This window comes from Cetorhinus maximus, chromosome 18, assembly GCF_964194155.1.
Source record: "Cetorhinus maximus chromosome 18, sCetMax3.hap1.1, whole genome shotgun sequence".
NCBI classification, from domain to species: Eukaryota; Metazoa; Chordata; class Chondrichthyes; order Lamniformes; family Cetorhinidae; genus Cetorhinus; species Cetorhinus maximus.
The window spans coordinates 6,080,998-6,104,597 of NC_135896.1; the positions used below are offsets into that span (position 1 = coordinate 6,080,998).

Genomic DNA, 23,600 nt, shown 5'->3' on the forward strand with positions numbered 1-23,600 from the left:
CACCTCTATTTTAAATGGGCGCCTCCTCACTCTGAGATTATGCCCTCTGGTCCTAGACTCTCCCACAAGGGGAAACAACCTCTCAGTATCTACGCTGCCAAGCCCCCTAAGAATCTTATATGTTTCAATAAGGTCGCCTCTCATTCTTCTAAACTCCAATGAATACAGGCCCAACCTATTCAACCTCTCCTCAAAAGAAAATCCCTCCATACCCAGAATCAACCCAGTCAACCTTCTCTGGACTGCCTCCAATGCCATTATATCTTTCTTTAGATAAGGGGACCAAAACCGTTCACAGTATTCTAGGTGTGGTCTCACTAGCGCCTTGTATAGTTTCAGCAAGCCTTCCTTATTTTTACACTCCATTCCCTTTGAAATAAAGGCTAATATTCCATTTGCCTTCCCTATTACCTTTTGAACTTGTATGTTGGCTTTTTGGGATTCATGCACAAGGACTCCCAAATCCCTCTGTGCTGCAGCCTTCTGCATTTCTCCATTTAAATAATATTCAGCTTCTCTATTCTTCTTGCCAAAGTGCATGATCTCACATTTTCCCACATTGTATTGCACCTTTTTGCCCACTCACTTAACCTGCCTATATCCCTCTGTAGACTCCTTGTGTCATCCTCACCAGTTGCCTTCCCACCTATTTTTTTATCATCCGCAAATTTGGCGATTGTACATTCTGACTCTGCTTGATTAAATTACGTAATTCTAAATGCTCTGCTATTACATTTTCCCAATGACAGATGTTAGCTAACTGGCCTGTAGTTATCTGTTTTTTGTCTCCCTCCCTTTTTGAATAAGGGTGTTACATTGGCAGTTTTCCAATCAACTGAGACTTTTCCAGAATCTAAGCATTCTTGGAAGATTACTACCAGTGCATCCACTATCCCTATAACTACTTCTGTTAATATTCTAGGATGCAACCCATCAGATTCTGGGAACTTATTGGCCTTTAGCCCTGTTAGTTCCCTAGTACTTTTTCTCTAGTGATAGTTATTGTATTTAATTCCTCCCCCTCTTTTCCCCCTTGATTATTTAGTATTGTTGGAATGCTATTAGTGTCTTCTACCATGAAGAATGAAGCAAAGTATTTATTCAACTCCTCTGCCATTTCCTGGTTCCCTATTATTATTTCCCCAGCCTCATTTTCTAAGGGGCCAATGTTCACTTTGGTCTCTCTTTTTTATATATTTAAAGAAGGTCTTACTGTCCATTTTTACATTAGTTGCTAGCTACCCTCAATGTTTATTTTCTCCCTCTTTATTATTTTTTGGTCATCTTTTGTTGGTTTTTGAAACTTTCCCAATCCTCTGTCTTAACATTAATCTTTGCCACATTGTATGTCTTTTCTTTTAATTTGATACTATCCTTAACTGTCTTGGCTACTCATGGTTGGTTTATCCCCTTCCTTGAATCCTTCTGGGATATATCTTTGTTGTGAGTCATGAACTATTTTCTTAAACGTCTGCCATTGTTCATCAGCCGTTTTTTCTACTAAAATCCTATCCCAGTCCACTCCAGCCAATTCTGCCCTCATTCCTTTGTAATTACCCTTATTTAAGTTTAGTACAGTTGTTTCCGACCCAAGTTTCTCACTCTCAAACTGAATGCTAAATTCTACCATATTATGGCCACTGTTTCCTAGGGTATCTTTTGCTCTGAGATCATTTATTAAACCTGCCTCATTACACATTACCAGATCCAAAATAGCCTGATCCCTGGTTGGATCCACAACATATTGTTCTAGGAAACTGTCCCTAATACACTCTATGAATTCTTGCTCATGTCTACCTCTGCCAATTTGATTTTCCCAATCTACGTGAAGATTAAAGTCACCCATGATTAATGTACTGCCTTTTTTACACATCCTCATTATCTCGTGATTTATTCTCTGTCCTACAGTATAGCTACTGTCGGTGCGTATAGACTACTCCCACCAATGTCGTCTTCTCCTTGTTATTTCTTAACTCCACCCATATGGATTCTACATGCCATGATACAAGATCTTTTCTTGCTATCGTACTTATTCCATCTCATACTAACAAAGCTACCCCACCACCCTTTCCTTCCTGCCTGTCCTTTCGAAAAGTCACATACCCCTGAATATTCAGTTCCCAGCTTTGATCTCTTTGTAACCATGTCTCCATAATAGCTATAAGATCATACCCATTAACCTCTATTTGTGCCATTAATTCATTTATTTTGTTCCAAATACTATGTGCATTTAGGTAAAGAGCCATTAATTTTGCCTTTTTACCATTTTTTCCCCCATTGATCCTATTTGCTGTTTTTTAATGTTTGTACACTCTGTCCCTTCCTGTTATACTCTGGGTATCATTACCTAAATAGCTGCCCTGCCATATCCTTTTGCTTTGTAAGTCTATGTATCCCCTCTCCAGAACCCTCCCCACTTCTATTTAGTTTAAAGCCCTCGCTACAATCCTAGTTATTCGATTCTCCAGGACACTGGTCCTAGCACAGTTCAAGTGAAGCCCACCCCGCCGGAACAGCTCCCTTCTACCCCAGCACTGATGCCAGTGCCCCATGAACTGAAACCCTTTCCTCCCACACCAACCTCTGAGCCACACATTTAACTCCTTGACTTTATTTACCCTATGCCAGTTTGCCCGTGGTTCAGGTAGTAATTCCAAGATTATTACCTTGGAGGTTCTGCTTTTTAATTTAGCTCCTAACTGTTCAAATTCTTTCAGCAGATCCTCCTTTCTAGTCCTATCAATGTCATTGATACCAACATGGATGATGACAACTGGATCCCTCCCCTCCCACTCCAGGTTCCTCTCCAGCCCTGAGGAGATGTCCTTAACCCTGGCACCGGGCAGGCAACACAGCCTTTGGGACTCACGCTCATGGCTGCAGAAATCAGTATCTATCCCCCGAATTATACTGTCCCCTACCACGACTACATTCCCATTTCCTCCCCCTATTTGAATGGCTCCCTTCACCATGGTGCCGTGGTCAGTTTGCTCATCCCTCCTGCAGTCCCCACTCTCGTCCACACAGTTTGCAAGGACCTCGTAACTGTTGGACAGTTGCAGGGGCCGAGGGTCCTCGAACGTTACCCTTGGGCCCCCAAACCTGTTTCATCTGCAGTCACACCCTCCTGTCCCTGATCACAGACCCAATTTGAATGACCTAATCTGAGAGGCGTGAACACCTCCTGGAGCAAAGTGTCCAGGTAACTTTCCCCCCCTCCCCCTGATGTGGCGCAATGTCTGCAGCTCAGACTCCAGCTCCTCAACTTGGATCTGAAGTTCCTCGAGATGCAAACACCTGGTACAGATGTGTTCGCTCCATATCGCCTTGGTGTCCAGCAGCTCCCACATGCTGCGGCAGCAACACATCACCTGTGCTGCCATCACTGTTGTATTTTATTTAATTTATTAATTAATTACTCTAGTATCACTGCTCTTTACAATTTATTATAGTTTTTTTTTATACACACCAGTATCGATCATATATGTAACAAGCTATCTATAAGAAAAATAGGCTAGAGACCTAAACACAAACTAAAGACCTTACTTTTACTTTAAAGGCTAGGAATACTCACCAATCCTACTCACCAATCAGCTGCTGTCTGTGTTCTTTTCCCTCTCCAGCTCTTTAATGGTCTCACACTCTTCTCGCTCTCTCTCACGGTTAAAGGCCACACTCCTCTAATTCTCTCACTGTTAATGGCCCCACTGCTCCTCTCACTCTCTCACTGTTAATGGCCCCGCTGTTCCTCTCACTCTCTCACTGTTAATGGCCCCGCTGCTCCTCTCGCTCTCTCACTGTTAATGGCCCCGCTGCTCCTCTCACCCTCTCACTGTTAATGGCCCCGCTGCTCCTCTCACTCTCTCACTGTTAATGGCCCCACTGCTCCTCTCACTCTCTCACTGTTAATGGCCCCACTGCTCCTCTCACTCTCTCACTGTTAATGGCCCCGCTGCTCCTCTCGCTCTCTCACTGTTAATGGCCCCACTGCTCCTCTCGCTCTCTCACTGTTAATGGCCCCACTGCTCCTCTCGCTCTCTCACTGTTAATGGCCTCGCTGCTCCTCTCACTCTCTCACTGTTAATGGCCCCGCTGCTCCTCTCGCTCTCTCACTGTTAATGGCCCCACTGCTCCTCTCACTCTCTCACTGTTAATGGCCCCGCTGTTCCTCTCACTCTCTCACTGTTAATGGCCCCGCTGCTCCTCTCGCTCTCTCACTGTTAACGGCCCCGCTGCTCCTCTCGCTCTCTCACTGTTAATGGCCCCGCTGCTCCTCTCACCTGTTAATGGCCCCACTGCTCCTCTCAGTTTCTCACTGTTAATGGTCCCACTGCTCCTCTCACTCTCTCACTGTTAAAGGCCCCGCTGCTCCTCTCACTCTCTCTTGCTGTAAATGGCCCCACTGCTTTTCTCAAGCCCTCTGGCTGAAAAGAGGAAGCTGATAGGTGATCAAGTACGTTATGATTCCAGCTGATATTACTGCTGGACAAGCCAAATCCCAGGCTTGATAGATCCTAACTTTTATTTTTTATTTAGAAACGTGGAGGATGTCTACTGAATAGAGTCACAGGAGTCAGCTGATGAACTTTTAACAAAAGAATAAATATTTATTAAACAAGATGAACTACATTATAATACTCCATCATCCACACATGTACCTTTACAGATAGATACAGATTCTGTGCTTCTGTGAAATACCATGGATGCCTTTAGGGAAAACTGGATCAGTACATGAGGGAGAAAAGAATAGAGAGAAATGTTGATAGGGTTTGAAGAAGCATGGGAGGAGGATTGAGTGAAGCATAAACACCAGCATCGACCAGTTAGGATGAATGATCCATTTCTGTGTTTGTAATACTATATAAAATTAGCCAAACTGTGTAATTTCAGATATTACAGAGTGAACTGAGTGAAACATGTCAGTATGCAAACCAATGGCAAATTTGCGTTGTGAGTTAGATATTGCATACAGGAAGCAAATACAGGGGGCATTTCATAGATTGTGCTGAGGAGGAGGCTGAAAGAGATCTCAACATTCAAAATGCCTAACCAATTCAGAGTATCAGTCAGCCAGGCCACATCAACTATCTAGTGGAATAGGAGGCAGCGGGGATGCTGGTTACACTGTACATAACGCACCTTCAGTATTTTCTCCAGAGACACACTGGAGGCCATGGAGAAATGAGCCAGAGGACTTAAATCAGGATCTAGAGTTTCAGTGGGAATGAGAAGCCAGAGAAACTCACTCTTCTCAACGTAAAAAGTGGGAACCTGAGAGATGACCTTGCATGTCCACATGTAAGAATGTCATAAAGGGAATCTAAGTATGAATCCCAATTGCTCCAGTTTCCCTGGTACCCTCACCAAACAAAACCTATCCATCTCTGTCTGGAAAATTTCACTTGTTCCACCAGCCTTTTATGGGAGAGAGAGTGCTAGATTTCTACTGCTCTGTTTGTTTCAGTTCAACCTAACGAAAGGTAACTCTAGCACTGAGATCACAAGGGCGGTCTGCATGAACGGAATGATCAACACAGGATGTGGTGGACTCCTGGTCAATGTCATGGAGATGACAGACCTGGAATCATTTATGAAAGAATCATTTATACAACGCCGGTCACTGCTGACATCCCAAAACACTTCACATCCACTGAAGTATAGTCACATTTGTAATGTAAGAAACACTGTAACTAATTAATGTACAGCAAGCTCCCACAAACAGCAATAATAACCAGGTAGTCTGCTTTAGTGATGTTGGTAGATGGATAAAATTTGGTCAGGACACCAAGGAAAAAATCTCCTTCTCTTCTTCGTAATAGTGCAATGGAAACTTTCAATTCCACTTTAGAAAATGGGGCTTCAGTTTACCATTTCATCCAAAAGATGGAACTTCCAACAGTGCAGCACTCCCTCAGCACTGCGTTAAGAAGATTAGCCAGGAATATGTGCTCCAAAACGATCAAGGGAATGTAGCCTTGTTCTGGATGGATGAAATAAGATGGGCTTCCTCACGTGTTAGTAATTTTGTGACATTAGAAATACTTATATACTTCATGGTGGTATCAGGAGATGGTGGGGGTGAGAGGTGATGGACGCAGATGCCTAGAGAATTGACAGAAAAGATTGTCTCAAAACATTCCAATCAGTGAAATCTGTCCTGCATTTAGGACTCCATAGTTAAAACAATTGTGTTGAACTCCTTCCTTACACATATCCAGCATTTCTTACCTCTAGACTTGACTATTCTAATGCTTTCCTAACCTCCCACCTCATGCCCTCAACAAACAATTCACCTAAAACTCTGTTAACCATCTCCTATCACTCCTGTGCTCTCTGACCCATGTGAGCTCCCAGTCCAGCAACAACCTCGATTTTAAAATGCACATTCTCATATTCAAATCCCTCCATTGCCTCAACCCTCCCGATCTCTGTAACTTCCTCCAACCCTACAACCCTCTGAGGCATTTGGGCTCCTCTAATTCTGGCCTCTTAATCGCCCCTGATTTTATTCATTCCTCCATTGCCTTCAGGCACCTAGGGTCCTAGGCCCAAAGCTCTTGATGGCCTCTCTGCATCTCTGCCTCTCTCACCTTCTTAAGATGCTGCCTACCATCTGCCTTTTTGACCAAGCATTTGGTCACCTAGTCCTACTAACTCCTTATGTGGTTTGGTGTCAGATTTGGCTCGATATTGCTCCTCTGCAGCATCTTGGGATGTTTGACTACATTAAAGATGCTATATAAAATCAAACTGTTGTTATTGTTGTCTTCAGTCAACATCTCCACAAGCAAAGAACGAATTGGATAGTTGTATCAAAGAGCTGTTGTATACATGACAGGCTGAATGGCCTCCTTCTGTGCTGTTCAGTTGTATGACGGGAACTTTAATCAGGGTCTGAGGAAATACAAAAATAATCAAAAGCTCAAACCTGAACTCAATGTACCTCAAACCCATCCAGTTACTGTTTTATCAGGGATGGGATGGGAAGAGGTGGGGGAGGGGGTGAGGGTGGATGCTGTGCAGTTAAGCAATCGGCAGCAAGGAGGGGGATCATCAGTTAAATATTTGAATTTTACATTTGAAATTTGAAACATCTTAAATTTAACCCAGGCCGGACGGGTTCCCTGAGCCTCAGAAAACCCAACAGCTGAAGTGGGGTGAGGACTGCTACATGGAAGAGGTAAGTGCTTTTCCAGCACTGCTTGTGGGCCAAGAGGAACATGAGTGCTTTCTTCAAGCAACTTTCCTTCCTGTGATCAAATTCCACGCACCCCCCACCTTCTCAAATTCTGTCTCCTGTGATCAGACTCACCACCCTGTGATCAGTGATCCCATCCAATCCTCAATTACTGACCACCACCCCACCCTTCCCCCACCCCATCCCCAGCCACCATAGCCTACCCCAAAACTCTCTGCAGGTCCCTGCGATCACCAATCCCAGCCTCCAAACCACCGTATAGCTCCCTCTGCACCTCTATCCCAAGCTGCGGACTCCCTTCCTGCTCCTAGACTGTGGCCTCCTCCGGAGAGTTCCCCACCCAGCGCGGAGCCAGGCCTGACAATGGCCTGGTTTCTGGGTGGAGACCCTGTTGAGAAACAAGCACTCATACCATGGAGTTAAAACTCCGCAGCATTCCTAACCAGAGATCGTACATGCACTGGGGCTATGATTCCATTTGGCGATTATTAGAAATTCAAGCTTTGCAACAACTAAGAACTAAGAAGGCTCATTCTGGTGACAGAGGGAGGGGCTGATGCCGGCCCTGATCAGTTCATTCCCACCACAGTGAATGATACAATAGGATCTCTCTGTGGCCAATTGTAAATATTAGCAGCTGACTCATGCACCCCACCAGTCAGCCCTTGATAATGCTGGCGAGAGACCTGGCATAGTTTGAGGCTGACCAGTTGACCAGAATGGACATCACATTGACTGACAGGTGTGCATTGTCCAGCAAGAGTCGCTGGTTGGCGATCAGGGGTGAGGTGGTGTTGCCATAGGATAGATTGCACCCCATATTGGGGCAGATAAGCACAGCGTCCACTCACAGGATTGTGCAGGGCTTTGATTTGACTCATTTATCACAGCGATGCTTTCCCCCAGATGCTAAAATAAACACTTAATTTCCTTCATTCCTTGCTTCAGAATCACTGATTGCAGAGTTTAGCTGTCTCCCTGTGTTAGATCAGTTAACTCAGTAACTACAGCATCGGACCTGCGTACTACATAACACATTAGGCTGGATTTTCATCTTGGAGATGGGAATTGGGAGCCTGGCTATTTCCCAATGCCATGATCACACCTCCTTCCTAGGGGTAGCCTCAACTCCAGCCCACCCACCTACCCACCGCCCCACCATGAAGATAGTGTGCGTGGGCACTTCCTAGGAAGGAGGTGTGATCATGACATTGGGAAATATCCAAACTCCCAATTCCCATCTCCTAGGTGAAAATCCAGCCCAATGTATTATGCAATATGTTGGCCCTAGGCTACAGGTCTGGTAGTTACTGAGTTAGCTGATCTAACACAGGGAGAGAGTTAGTCTCTACAAGCAGCAACCCTGAAGCAGGAAGTGAAAGAAATTACATTCTCAGTACCCCATATCCCCCATACTTCCTCCATACTCTCATATACCCTTCACCCCATATTCCCTTATACCCCTCAATACCCAATTACCTGGTATTTACTATGTGCAGAACTCAAGAGCCCCATAGTAATGCTGGGAAGTCACTGAGATGCTCATAAAATCGCCAAAATTAACTGTCATTCAAAATGCACTTGACAAAAGCCATAATTGTATTAAGAGATCATAAAACTGCCAAGATAAACAAATTGAATTTGAAAACCACTTAAAAACATAATCCTATTTAGGCCTTATAACTCTGCCAAGATAAACAGTCATTCAAAATCCACTTAAATCTCTTAACCTTATTAAAGCCACATACAATTGTTAAAACAATTAACTTTACAGTGCCATTGGCATCTGCATCAACAACTCCTGCTGAGCTAAATCCATTGCACATGAACAGGGGAGAGACCTCATCCTGAGTGAGACACAGCCAGAGTGAGTGTGGGTATTGGCAATTTGGTGCACAGTGGGAATTCGGTGCAGAGGGGAAGAGGTGCTCTTTGCATTTTTATTTGCTATCCAACTTCCTAAATCTTCAGAGAGTGGTCTTGCCCTGCTGCAGCAGTAGAGACTACAAGGGAAAGTAATGACTGGTAAGTAGTGGGTAAGGTTGGGCATTTACTATTTTTATCGCTTATAGTTTAAGGTCTTTTTGTGGTTTATAGTTTGGATATTCTGCAGTAATGAGGATCAGGAAAGAAGGGCCCTAGAGTAATTGACTTAAAAGGTTTAATTTAAAGGGATAAGTCATGGCAGGAGCGCTCAAAGCCGTGGAGTGCTCCTCGTGCTCCATGTGGGAAGCCGGGAACATTTCCAGTGCCCGGGACCAGCATGTGTGCAGGAAGTGTGTCCAGCTGCAGCTCCTGGAAGCTCGGGTTTCAGAGCTGGAACGGCGGCTGGAGACACTGTGGAGCATCCGCGAGTTTGAGAGCATCATGGATAGCACGTTTAGAGAGGTGGTCACACCGCAGCTGAAGGGACTTGAGGAAGGAAGGGAATGGGTGACCACCAGGCAGTCCAAGAGAAACAAGCAGGTAGTTCAGGAGTCCCCTGGGGTCCCACTCGCAAATCGGTATCCCATTTTGGAGGCTGATGAGGGCGCTGGTTCCTCCAGGGAGTGCGGACAGAGCCAAGCTTCTGGCACCACAAGCAGCCTGTCTATACAGGAGGGGAGGAAGGGAGGAAGAACAATAGTAATAGGGGATTCTATAGTCAGGGGAACAGATAGGCGCTATAGTGGCCGTCAACGGATGGTGTGTTGTCTCCCTGGTGCCAGGGTCCGGGATGTCACTGAAAGGCTGCAGGGCATCCTGAAGGGGGAGGGTGATAAGGCAGAGGTCATGGCACATGTTGGCACCAATGAAATAGGTAGAAAGATGGATAAGGTCTTGCATCAAGAATTCAGGGAGTTAGGCAGTAGACTGAAAAGCAAGACCTCTCGGGTTGTAATCTCTGGATTACTCCCAGTGCCACGTGCTAGCGAGCTCAGAAATAGGAGAATAGCACAGATGAATACGTGGCTTAAGAGTTGGCGCAGGAGGGAGAGTTTTAGATTCCTGGATCACTGGGACCGTTTCTGGGGAAGGTGGGCCCTGTACAAGTGGGGCAGTCTACATCTGAACGAAAGCGGGACTAACATCCTTGCGGGCGGGTTTGCTAGTGCTGTTGGGAGGAGTTTAAACTAATTTGGCAGGGGGAGGAGACACAGAATGTTAGCAGAATAGGGACACATAATAATACAGTAAAACAGTCATGTCAGAGGGAGTACAACTGCATTAAGTTTCAAGAGACTGAGGCAAGGCTGGATGGCCTCTACTTTAATGCCAGGAATATTATAGGTAAAATGGATTGAGTTAAGGGTGAGGGTTGACACGTTGTGATATAGTAGCCATCAATGAGATGTGGTTGAGGGAGGGGCAGGATTGGCAGCTCAACATTCCGGGATATAGAGTCTTCAGGCGAGACAGGGGAGGGGGTAAAAGAGGAGGAGGCGTTACATTATTAGTTAAGGAGTCAGTTACTGCAGTAAGGAGAGATGATATCTTGGAGGGGGCATCGAATGAATCTTTGTAGGTAAAGCTTAGGAATAAAAAAGGGGCAGCCACATTGTTAAGTGTTTATTATAGACCCCCAGATAGTCAGTGGGAAATTGAGGAGCAAATATGTGCACAATTTGCGGAGGTATGTAAAAATAATAACAATAGGGTAAATATATTAGGTGATTTCAACTTTCCGAACATTACTTGGGATAGACATAGTGTTAAGGGCTTGGATGGAGTGGATTTCTTGAAATATGTACAGGAGAACTTTTTAGGTCAATATGTAGAGGGTCCAACAAAGGATGGGCGCGCGGCTGGACCTAATTCTGGGGAATGAAGCCGGTGGCTGAGGTGGTGGTAGGGGAGCATTTTAGTGATAGCGACCACAACATGGTACAATTTAAACTTGTTATGGACAAAGAAATAGACAAGTTGCAAAAAAATGTTTTGGATTGGGGGAGAGCAGATTTTAGTAAAATAAGGCAGGATCTGGCCAAGGTAGACTGGGAACAGCTACTTGTGGGGAAATCTACAGAGGAGCAGTAGGGGGTGTTCAAAAAGGAAATGGGGAGGGTGCAGGCTCAACATGTACCCTCTAGGGTGATAGGAAGGAGTAACAAGCCCAGAGAACCATGGATGACCAGAGATATTCAGGATACGATGAGAAGGAAAAGAGAGGCTTTTAGCAGGTACAAGGGAAGCAAATTAGTGGAGTATAGTAAGTGCAGGGTGGAGCTTAAGAAAGCAATTAGGAGAGCAAAGAGGGGATATGAGAAAGCTCTGGCTGGTAAAAGTAAGGAAAATCCCAAGATATTCTATAAGTATATCAATGGGAAGAGGATAACCATGGAAAGAGTAGGGCCCATTAGGGACCAAGGGGGCAATCAATGGGTGGAGCCAGATGACATCGCTAGAGTGTTGAATGAATACTTCACATTCGTCTTCACCCAAGAGAATGAGGATGAAGGTATCGAACTCAGGGAAAGAGACTGTGAGGTTCTTATGCAAATTGATATAGGGAGTGACAAGGTATTGGAGGTGTTGGCAGCTTAAAAGTGGATAACTTTCCAGGTCTGGATGATTTGTGTCCCAGACTGCTGAGGAAGGCAAGGGTGGAGATCAAAGGGGCTCTGGCCCAAATTTTTAATTCCTCTCTGGCCACAGGGGAGGTGCCAGAGGACTGAAGAACAGCTAATGTGGTTCCGCTATTTAAGAAGGGCTGTAGAGATAAGCCAGGGAACTACAGGCCAGCGAGTCTCACGTCAGTGGTAAGGAAACTATTGGAGAAAGTTCTGAAGGAGAGAATCTATTTCCACTTGGAGAGGCAAGGTTTGATCAGGGATAGTCAGCATGGCTTTGTCAGAGGGAGGTCATGCCTAACAAATGTGATTGAGTTTTTTGAGGAGGTGACCAGGTGTGTAGATGAGGGTAGTGCAGCTGATGTAGTTTATATGGATTTCAGCAAAGTCTTTGACAAGGTCCCACACGGGAGACTTATAAAGAAGGCAAATGCACATGGGATACAGGGTAATTTGATAAGGTGGATTCAAAATTGGCTTAGTTGTAGGAGACAGAGGGTGATGACAGAAGGCTGCTTTAATGACTGGAAGCCAGTGTCCAGTGGCGTACCACAGGGATCTGTGCTGGGTCCCCTATTATTCGTCATTTATATAAACAACATAGATGACTATGTTGGGGGGTAGGATTAGTAAGTTTGTGGTTGACACAAAGATTGGCTGGGTGGTTAACAGTGAGGTTGAGTGTCTTGGGCTACAGGAAGATATAGATGGGATGGCCAAAAGGACAGATAAGTGGCAGATGGAATTTAACCCTGAAAAGTATGAGGTGATACACTTTGGAAGGAGTAATTTGGCAAGTAAGTATTCAATGAACGGCATGGCACTAGGAAGTTCTGAGGAACAAAGGGACCTTGGTGTGTGTGTACATAGATCTCTGAAGGCGGAGGGGTATGTTAGTGGGATGGTGAAAGTGGCATATGGGACACTTGCCTTTATCAATTGAGGCATAGATTACAAAAGTAGGGAGGTCATGTTGGAGTTGTATAGAACCTTGGTGAGGCCACAGCTGGAGTACTGTATACAGTTCTGGTCGCCACATTATAGGAAGGATGTGATTGCATTGGAGGGGGTGCAGAGGACATTCACCAAGATGTTGCCTGGGATGAAACATTTAAGTTATGAAAAGAGGTTGGATAGAGTTGGGTTATTTTCGTTGGAGCAGAGAAGACTGAGGGGCGACCTGATCAAGGTGTACAAGATTATGAGGGGCATGGACAGGGTGGATAGGGAGCAGCTGTTCCCCTTAGTTGAAGGGTCAGTCACAAGAGGACATAAGTTCAAGGTGAGGGGCAGGGGTTTGGGGGGGGTGTGCGGAAAAAAGCTTTTACCCAGAGGGCGGTGATGGTCTGGAATGCACTGCCTGGGAGGGTGGTGGAGGCGGGTTGCCTCACATCCTTTAAAAAGTACCCGGATGAGCACTTGGCACGTCATAACATTCAAGTCTATGGGCCAAATGCTGGTAAATGGGATTAGGTAGGTAGGTCAGGTGTTTCTCACGTGTCGATGCAGACTCGATGGGCCGAAGGGCCTCTTCTGCACTGTGATTCTGTGATTAGCGGTTTGAACTCAGCCATGAATTCATGAGATTTCCATTCAACACTATGTCGACAAAGCCTCTCGTGCTGAATACCTTACAGCCTTTGAGCTCAGCTACAGGCTCAGCATTGAAAAAGTGAGAGGCCTGAGCTGCAATTCAGAGAGTTCAGACACCTGTCAAAGCTTTGAAAGAGTCAAACAGATGAGTGAGCTGAAACTGAATGAAAACATCAAAGGAAGGCAGAGAATTGGCAGTAAAATCTGAATTTCACGATACTCATACAGCATTATATCCTGAAAAGTGAACTTGTCAACCACATTTGAACTACCGGACAAAAGGTTCCTGACTCAAGAACAGGGATTCCCCATGGTTCATGGTGCCTTTGAGCTGGTGTGAACATTGTCCCCTTCGACAGCCGACCTGACTCCATGAAAATTGTGGGTGGGTCTGAAATGCCCACCTCGCATTGGAGCTGGTAAATTGACGGGACAATTCCTTGCAAGCTCATGACCCGCACCCTTATCCAGCACTGCTCAAGGTTGCTGGAGATGGGAATGAGGGCGGGAATCCCGGAACTTTTAAATCCTGCCCGACCTGGGTAGGCTCCGCGATGGGACAGGAAAATCCAGCCCATAAATCTTGCAGCCCTGAAACAAGCCATTCAGTCCAAATAGTTCATGTCATTGTTTATGCTCCACATGAGCCTCTTCTGATGTCTCTTCATCTCACCCTATCAACATATCCTGCTGTTTCTTTCTCCCTCATGTGCTTATCTATCCTCCCCTCACATACACCTTTAATACTAACCTCAACAATCCCTTGTGGTAGTGAGTTCCACATTCTAACCATTCTCTGGTTAAAGAAGTTCCTCCTGAATTCCTGATTGGATTTATTAGTAACTATCTTATATTGATAGTTCCAAGTTCTGGTCACACCCACAGGTGGAAACATTTTCGCTATGTCTTCCCCACCAAACCCTTTCCTAATCTTAATGACAACTCTCAGGTCACCTTTCAGCCTTGTCCTTTCCAGAGAAAATACCTCAAACTGTTCAGTCCCTCTTGATTGGAATAACCTCTTAGTCCTAGTATCATCCCGGTAAATGTAATTTTGCACCTTCTCCAATGCCTCTGTGCTCCATGGAACTCAGTGCATTGTAGTGTTTTCAGTATAGTGACTGCAAAGGGGTCCACATTGAACACAGGATGTGAGCATTGCTTGAGACATCAAGATATTGCCATTGATTGTCTCCATGGTTTCTCTGCCTTTGACCTCGTGGACTTTGCAGCTCATGCTGCCTTATTTGCATTCACAAGTCAAGCCTTTTCCGGCCTCGAGTTGTAACCGCACTCCCTCCAGCCCAGCCTCAGTTCTATCGCACCCAGTGTAAACCTAAGGGAGAAAACATCAGTGCTACCCAACTCTAACATGCTAAAAGAGACGGCAAACTTCAAGGTGTACAATTCAATCAATCAGTCAGATTACGGGCATTGGTGCTGCTCCTTATAGACTACAAGCAACGGATTTCTTTTACTATGTTTTAATATCTTTTAGTATATTTTAGTATGTTTTTTTTTACATATATTGAGAGAGAAGCTGATGTGGTTCCCTTTACAGAAGGATAAGGGGAGATTTCATAGAGGTGTTTGAAATATGAGCGATTTTGACAGAGTAAATGTAGAGGAACAATTTCCAGTGACAGAAGGGTGGTTAACGTGAGGATACAGATTTAAGGCAAATTGTCAAAAACCAGGGGGGTGATGAGAAGATTTTTTGTGCAGTGAGTTGTTCTGAACTGAAATGTGCTACCTGCAAGTGTGGTAGAAGCAGAATCAATCGTGACTTACAAAAGATAAATGAATAAATAATCAAAAGGAGAAATTTGCAGGACTATGGGAGAAAAGCAGAGGGGAGTGGGTCTAATTGGATAGCTCTTTCAAAGACCACAGGCACAATGGGCCGAATAGCCACATTCTGTGTTGTAAGATTCGATGATATATGCAACCAAATCTCACTTGGATCCACAAGGGTAAACAGCTACAAGTGGTCTGAATTGGTCAGATTGCAGTATTCTCCCCTGTGCCCTGGATCGACACTTTTCCATCAACCAACCTAATCAAAATACATTATCTGTTTGTGGGAGCTTTCTGTGTGCAAATTGGCTGCTCTGTTTCCTGTTGTGATATGTCTCCGACAGAGACATCGGGCATGTCAGTCCTTGGTTGAGCAACTTCAGCAGGAACCACAGGTTCAGCAATGGTTACAGGTGGAACATCATTTTGTTGGGGTATCTCTCTTCTTCTTAAATGATCCACATGCTTGTGAGTGATCCGACCCTCCCTTTCCATGTGGTATGACAATGGCCCAGTCACAGAGCTTACTATACCAGGTAACCATTTCGGTCTTCCACCAAAATTCCTTACATATCCTGCTTCTCCAACAGTAAATTCTCACTCACGACTATGCAAATCATGAGTCACTTTTTTTATTATTCGTTCATGGGATGTGGGCATCGCTGGCTAGGCCAGTATTTATTGCCCATCTCAAATTGTCCTTGTTGAGACAGCATTTAAAAGTCAACCACATTGCTGTGGGTTTGGAGTCACATGTAGACCAGGTAAAGGTGGCAGATTTCCTTCCCTAAAGGACATTAGTGAACCAGATGGGTTTTTACAACAATCGACAATGGTTTCATGGTGATCACTGGACTTTTAATTCCAGATTTTTATTGAATTCAAATTTCACCATCTGCTGTGGTGGGATTCGAACCCAGGTCCCCAGAGGATTACCCTGAGTCTCTGGAATACTAGTCTTGGGACAATACCACTATACCCCCATCGCCCCTCTGCGGGTGCTGCACCTGTCGTAATGGGGGTGGGGGACAGGGGGGGTTTGTTCTGTAGTGAAATAGGAAAGGAGTAAGTTTAGTTTCCAACGATTCACCCGTTAACTTTTTCATTCCTGCCTTACAAGTTTATTGTCTTTTTGGAACCTTCTTCCTTTTTGTCGTCTTTTTTCTACCGCAGAGTTTAATCTCGGCCTTCATTTCAACTTCATTGTCAGCCAGACTTCTCTCAGGTGAATTCTCAGCTTGTCTTATTTCGGTAGTTAAGCTGCCCATGATTTCATTATCTACTCGCACCTTGGAAAGTTCTATGACTTTTGCTTTCAGGGCCTCTTTAGCTTCACTCACCCTGACTCTTCAGCTCTCCCGTCTCCTTCTTGTATCTGTTGGCTTCCTCCTGGAATCTTTAACATTGCTGCATCTTCTCGGCCAACTGGTTCTTCAGTTTGTTCAGAGAGACATTAAATTCTTCCTGTTTCTCTTCGTAATTTTTCAGAGGTACAAACTTTGACCTGAGGGGTCCTTGTAGTGCCTGAAGGTCTTTAAACACATCTTCCTTTTCTTTGCGAAGCTCACCCGCTTCATCTTGAACCCTGTTATTCAGCAGAGTCTCCTTGGGTTTCTTCTGTTGTTCTTCCGTGTCGTTGTTTAAGACAGTCTTCATTTCTTCCAGTTGTTGAATGGTTACACATTCGTTTTTCATCCAACTGCAGTCCTTGGACCCCCCAGGCTCTTTCTGAAGCACCTTGCCTTGTTCCTTTTCTAACTCACTGGCCAGTTAGAGGTTAATTTCCCTCAACCAATTTCGCCTCTGCCTTCTAATACCATCACTCATAGTTGTGCTTTTTGGTGTCCATAACAAACAGCTATACTGGTCATAATTTTTACCTGGATTTCTTCGCCTGTGTACATTTTCAACTTGGCAGAAGTTTGTTCCGAATGTAATTTTTGAGCACCTTTATTTAAATATCTGAAAGTGTGTTCTACTATTACGGTGGTAGAAGCACCAGTGGCTACTGCCATTTTTAAGGATTTACCATTCACTTGCAACGTGACAGTGATTGGCTCTGTCTTCCTAACTTTTATGTTGAATAAGGAATAAATGTCAGAATTGGTTGTTTCTGGTTCTTCCATGCTATACACTCCATTTGACTTTGCTTGTTGCCTGGAAGCCTGTTTTAATCTTGCTTTGCAATGTTTCAATATGTGCCCACTTTTGTGACAAAAAAAATTCCGACTCTTTAAATCGCCAATTGTTAGGAGTACAGCTGTTTCTATGTCGATAACATTTAGTTTTCGAATTTTCTGCTGAGCATTTTTCTTCTAAATGTTTGGTTAGCGGGAGCTGTTCCCCGCTTCGCAGCAGAGCCCTGGCTTTTCGCGCCACTTTCAACTCACCGTTCCGCCCAACTAGGAAAACGGCACCATTTTGCACACCTCAAATCACTTGTGAATCCCTTATAGCGCTTCCCATCGCAAGCGCTATTTCAGCCCTTTCTCAAAATCAAAATTCACTTCAGCCAGCAATCTTCGCTGAATAGTGTCCTCCTGCACACCACAGACCAAACAATCCCTGAGCATATCATTCAGGGTTTCACCGAAATCACAATATTCCGATGGTTGTTTTAATTTCGCCACAGAGGTAGCAACGGTCTCTCCCGGGGCTCTATTCCGTGAATTGAACCTGAACCTCTGCATTGTGGCTGAGGGTTTGAGTTGAAAATGTCCCTTAGCAAGGTCGAATAATTCACTGAGGGTCTTCAAATCAGGGACATTGGGGGCTGTCAAGCTTTGAATTAAACTGTAGGCTCCCACAAAGACTTAAGAGAATCGCTCTCCTCTTTTCCTCCCCCATAATTTTGTTGGCTTGAAAGTAGAACTGAAGACATTCTAGATATTGTGACCAGTCGTCTGAGGCTGGCTCAAAGGGATCGATTCTGCTAAACTGTGGCATCTCAGATGAGTATATCTTCCTTTCTTTTTAATTATCTCAGATACTCACAACCTCTGGGCGAGGGATAGCACCAGATCAAATTTATCCTCATCACCAGTTTGTTATAGAGTTGATTTTCCAGGCAATTTTTCTTGGTGGAAACATTGAACAATAGTTACAAGACAGCAGCAGCAGCTACATGTGTGTATCTCATTCTATAACTAAAGAACTGTCTCCTAGAGGCTCCGTGCACTGCAAACTGATTGGTTCATACAGATCATGTGATCTTACAACACAGGATTATTCTTAAAGCTACAGTCCTGCGTTTATCAAAACTATGGGGGGAATTTTCTCCCTGTCGGGGGGGTTGAGTGGGAGTGGGTGCGGGCAGGCGCGCAGCCAATCACTGCCTGCGATCGGCTGTGCGCTGCCATTTTACGTGGGCGGACCAATTAAGGCTCGCCCAGGCGTGACACGCACCCGGAAGCGTTGAGCGCTCCCTGTGTGGGCGGGGGGGGGGAGGAGGCTGAGTCGGGGCCTGCGCTCTTTCGCAGCTGCACACAATGGAGCACAGAAATCTCCCTGAGGCACAGAGCTGCCTCAGGGAGGTTAGTTTGATTATGAAGAATTAAAATTTTAAAAAATTATTCAGACATGTCCCCTCATGTGACAGTGCCATTTTAATGAATCTTAGTGAAAAATTTTATTAGATCTTCAAACACTTCATGAAACCTCATCCTGCCTGTGGATGAGGTTTCATGATAAATGCGAAGGCCGCCTGGGCTCTTTGCCTGCCCGCCCACCTAACTGAAGATCGGAATGATACCCGGTGAAATCGGGACGCACGCCCGACGTCACCGGGTGTCACTTTATGCGTCAGCGAGCAGGTCCCGCCCCCACTCGCCGACCAGGAGGTTCAGGCCTATAATTACTACACAAACACGGTGTATGAAACTCCCTCTTCTGACACTTGGAGGGACTGACACCTCTGTGATAACGTTCAACCACACAATTGTCAAGCAACTTCAGTCTAACCAGCGAGTACATTGTGTGCATTGAGACACACTTCCCCCTCTGAAATGTTTTTGCAATTGACAGCGTTTACCAGAATTTATCAACTCGGGACTGAGGCTCTAAGCGGCTTAAACAGCTCATACCAGTTTTGTGACTTTCCAATCCGTCTTCTAGTTTTCCTGCTCACATATTTCATTCAGTGTCAGGAGTTGCGAAAGACTCTGTTCTGTATCCAGTGTGTTCACAAACCTCGGCATCGAGTGAGATGATCAGAAATAATGAACAGGACAGAATCTGACCTCGTTACTCTTCAGATTACTGAACAAAGTTATAAGTACTTGCACCAAGCTTAGTTTAAACAAGGAAACAAAGAAAGAGATTACATTTCTATAGCACCTATCACAACCTCAGGATGTGCCAAAGATCTTTACAGCTGATGAAGTATTTTTGAAGTGTAGTTACTGCTGTACTCTAGGAAACTTGGCTGCCAATATGAGCACAGCAAACTTCCACAAACAGCAATATGATCCATAATAAATAATCACGTAATGCTGTACCTAACAAAGCAACATTATCTCCTCCCACTCAATCTCGCATCGTCATCAAACACACAGACTAGTGGAGATATTTTATCACATTCCTGGCCTCACCTCTTTCGCTCTCTTTCTCCTCCAGCTCTACCTCCCTCTCCGATATCTGAGCTCCTCCAATTCTGGTCTCTTGAGCATCCCTGATTTCCATTAATCCACCAGTCAGAGCCCTGCCTTCAGCTACCTGGGCCCTGAACTCTGGAATTCCCTCGTTACCCCCCTCCGACATTAATGAGGCATCTTGAAACCTACCACTTGGACCTGATGTTTTGCTCACTTGTCCTAACATCTCCTCATGTGGCTCAGTATCAAATCATGGCTTGATCATCATTGATGTGAAAATCCTTGTGTCAGACGGTAAAGAAACTTTTAAATAAACTGACTGCAAAAGCTTGACCAATTGAACCAGCATGCATTGAATACTGTGAACACTAGTAAGGGGGCAAATGCTTGTTCTCAGCCTGCTTAAAAATAAACCCGCTGAACTGTGAAACTAGTTAATGCTATCAGGAAGGAACAGAGTGATGGTTAAGAGACATTGGAATTTAGGTTTATGAGGGACAGACCTTGGAGAACATAGAAATTAGCTAAGATGGGTTGAGTGTTCTGTTGACCATATCTGCAAACATCTTTCTCTGGAGGGTTTGACCCCAAGAAGCTTTATGTGATGGGAAATTACTGAAAGACAGTTAGAGAAAGACTGACAAATTTGGGGTGGGTTCAAACCCTATGGTTTCAACAAAGAGCTCATCATATGGTTGGACATTGTGTTTTAAGCAGAAATTCATAGGGCAGTTTGGCTCTGTCAGTGAGACAACTCAGGTCTACCTCTAAAACTGGGTGTAAGAGATTAGAAACACCAGAGACCTTTCCTGCAGCCAACAGGAAGATTCCTGACATTGGGTTGGAAGCAGACCTGCAATCAATATGAGCTACCCACTTTAGGGTGATTGTATGACTAATACTGGTGACATATTTGAGCATCCTGGTGCTATATATTTTAGAAGCATTAATTTATTGAGAGTAGAATAACAAAGTAGCTTTGCATTTTTATTAATTTCCATTTGCCTCATCTTTCTCAATCTGTTAACTTGTAATCATTCTCTATACTCAATTTAATTGAGTCTGTTTTCAATCTGCAATCGTGCTTACAAATAAACTAACTCCATTGATTGGCTGAGTCATCAACTTATTCTTTGTAATTCGCAGGTTAAGATGCCCTATAAAACTGAGCGGGTATTTCACAGGTAAAACCTTTAAACTTGTGCTGCTTCGCTCATGAGAAGTGCTATATAAATGCAAGTTATTGACATTGTTGTTGGTGTATCACACTCAAATACTGAGCAAAATCCCAGCAAGTTGGACAGAACATCATGATATTTTCTATTTTCTAACCTGAGATATACTCCATGTGTCTACAGCATCTCACCATTTGATTCACTCTGTAGGCAATGAGTGTGAGGTCCATTAATATTATTCAGAGAGGCTCAGACAGAGAAGACCATTCACAAAGACAAAATTATAAAAAGCACTGAAAGTAATGAAACAATCTAACTAGGTTAACTGAAATTACACAGGAAAAACTAATATTGGCAGAAAATAATTGTCTCGATCATAATGCCCAGAAATGGGGTCAACACATGGGCCAGAGGGCGTTGGTGCTGCTGCTAATGTTAAATGCAAGGAAAGATTGGCTCACTCACTCAGCAGATCCATATACAACAGGAGATAAATTAACAGGCTCCAAATAATCCAACACATCTGCATTTTAAGAGCCTTCTCTCTTTGTTAGACATGTTCATGTATGTAGTCACTGCCTCTGGAGTGGAAAAGGAAGGAGAGATTAACTAAACACTGTTATGACTGATGCAGTTGGTAAAGCAGAGTTATTTAAAAATCCCAGAGGGAAACATTAAACAACTGTCATAACCTATAATTTTAAGTGTCATGTTTGAGGTGCGACTCTAAACTCAGGAATCAGACATCAGTTCTTGAGGCTTTGCATTAAACCAATTGAAACATTCTATTAGTTTACACAGGTTAAAATATATACACATGGCTACAAATTACTACTATCATAACTTTTAATAAATTCCCAAACTAATCTCCATTAAGGCAAGAGCAACCCATAGACTTAACCAAACATCAGGCAAAACATTTTCACCTTACGAATTCAAAATGAGGTTCTTTTCACTGTGGAGCCAGTTGGAGGCCTGCAGCTGCCTTTTGGTCTTACATTGCCTCTGCCCTGCATACCCGAAAACTACTGAAGTTATACCTACCACCACTGATTGAATTCAAATTCTCATTGTCTCACCGGCCTCTTTGAACTTTACCTTTTGACAATGAAACCCCTTTCATAGTGCCAATTTTATTAGTAATACAAACATTTTGCTCGGTAGCTGCTAGAAAGGTGTCAGTTTCCATCCACCTTCTTGATCTATTCAAATAATGCAAATGGACACTGTCTATCTTACATATCAAAACTTAAACATGTCAAGGCACCCAGGCTAGTTGGTTTTAATCCAATTAAGACATACCCACAGACTAAATGTTTATTTTAAAAGAAAAATATTTTCCAAAATATTATATACAATAATAGCGTCATGGCAACTCTTAGAGCAAAGTGAGTACCTTGCTTAACTAGATTACTTGCTCAGCCCCGACAACTTTACTGTTCTTACATATCCAGGCTACACAATGTGGTAAGGACGTCCTGTCAACCCCAGTACATCAACACTCACACTCTGTGCCAGTTAATCAGAGGTAATGTGCAGCTGGGGGAGTGGGTACAATGGGGACGGGAACAGGGAGCAATACAGTCAGCATAGGGCCAAAGATCATCACTTGGGGGTCACTAAGGAGGTTGAGTGGAGACTGTTGTGAACTAAATGACTGAGCAGAGACTGGCACCTAACTGATGCCAGTGCGCAGACACGGGAGAAGCTCAGGGGTGGGGGTTGGTGGGGAACCAGGCACAGGGCCTGGTGAAAATTTATCTGTTGTCGCCATTTAGAGCAGAGGATCATCCCATCCACACGCCTCACATCTCAAGAGCTTCCGAGTTTGGATTTCACCAATAGAAAACATATCTGCTACGTTGCAACATCTGGCAGATTCCATTTACACGGGGACACATTGATAACAACCCTGGTTTTCGACAGGCCTGTAAACTGAGGTGGGTTTACATAAACTAGACTTGCATTCCCTGGATTAGTAAAGGTTAAGGAGAAATTTTACGGAGTCTTTAAGGATTTTGAAGGAAATCGGTAGGTTACGTAGAAAGATTGTCTGTGGGTGGGTAAAGTAGGAGATAACCACAAGGCCAGAGCCAGACCAATCAGGAGAGATGAAGCAAATACGTCTTCACCAAGGCTGGTAGAAGTTTGGAACTCTGTCCCACACAAAGCAATAAATTCTAGCTCAATTCACAATAATAATCCTCAGATCGATAGATCTATTAGCCAGTGTTATGAAAGGATATGGAGCCAAGGTGGGCGGATGAAGTTGGGATACGGAACAGCCATGATCTCCTGATCTCAGTGAATAGCAGAACAGATTCGTAATGTAATAAAATGTTGACCAACAGCTGAAAGAAATGTGGCACAGCAACTCCAGAAAGTCCCTGATTATAAATCGATGATGTTAAAATAAGTCATTACACAGAAAATAAAAGCACAATTCTGCAGATGCAGCCCATCTGACATAAAACCCCAAAGTCCTGGAAATTCTCAGCAGGTCTGGCAGCTTCTGTGGAGAGAAAAACGGAGTGAACGTTTCAAATGCAATATGCTTCTTCTTTGAACAAATTGATCTACAGATTGTGAATATTGCAGAACAAAAACAGGAAGTACATGTGGTTTTGGATGTGGATGTCTTTCCCCTCAGCCTTGTCTTTTCTTGAGGAAATACCTCAAAATGTTTAGTCCTTCC

General features: G+C 44.1%; 1 protein-coding gene across 1 annotated transcript in view; it reads left to right on the forward strand.

Moving 5' to 3' along the window:
* The window catches only part of LOC144692905 (G-protein coupled receptor 68-like), a 53,760-nt gene that overhangs the window by 7,974 nt on the left and 22,186 nt on the right, over nt 1-23,600 (forward strand). The gene's annotated exons all lie outside the window — the stretch shown is intronic.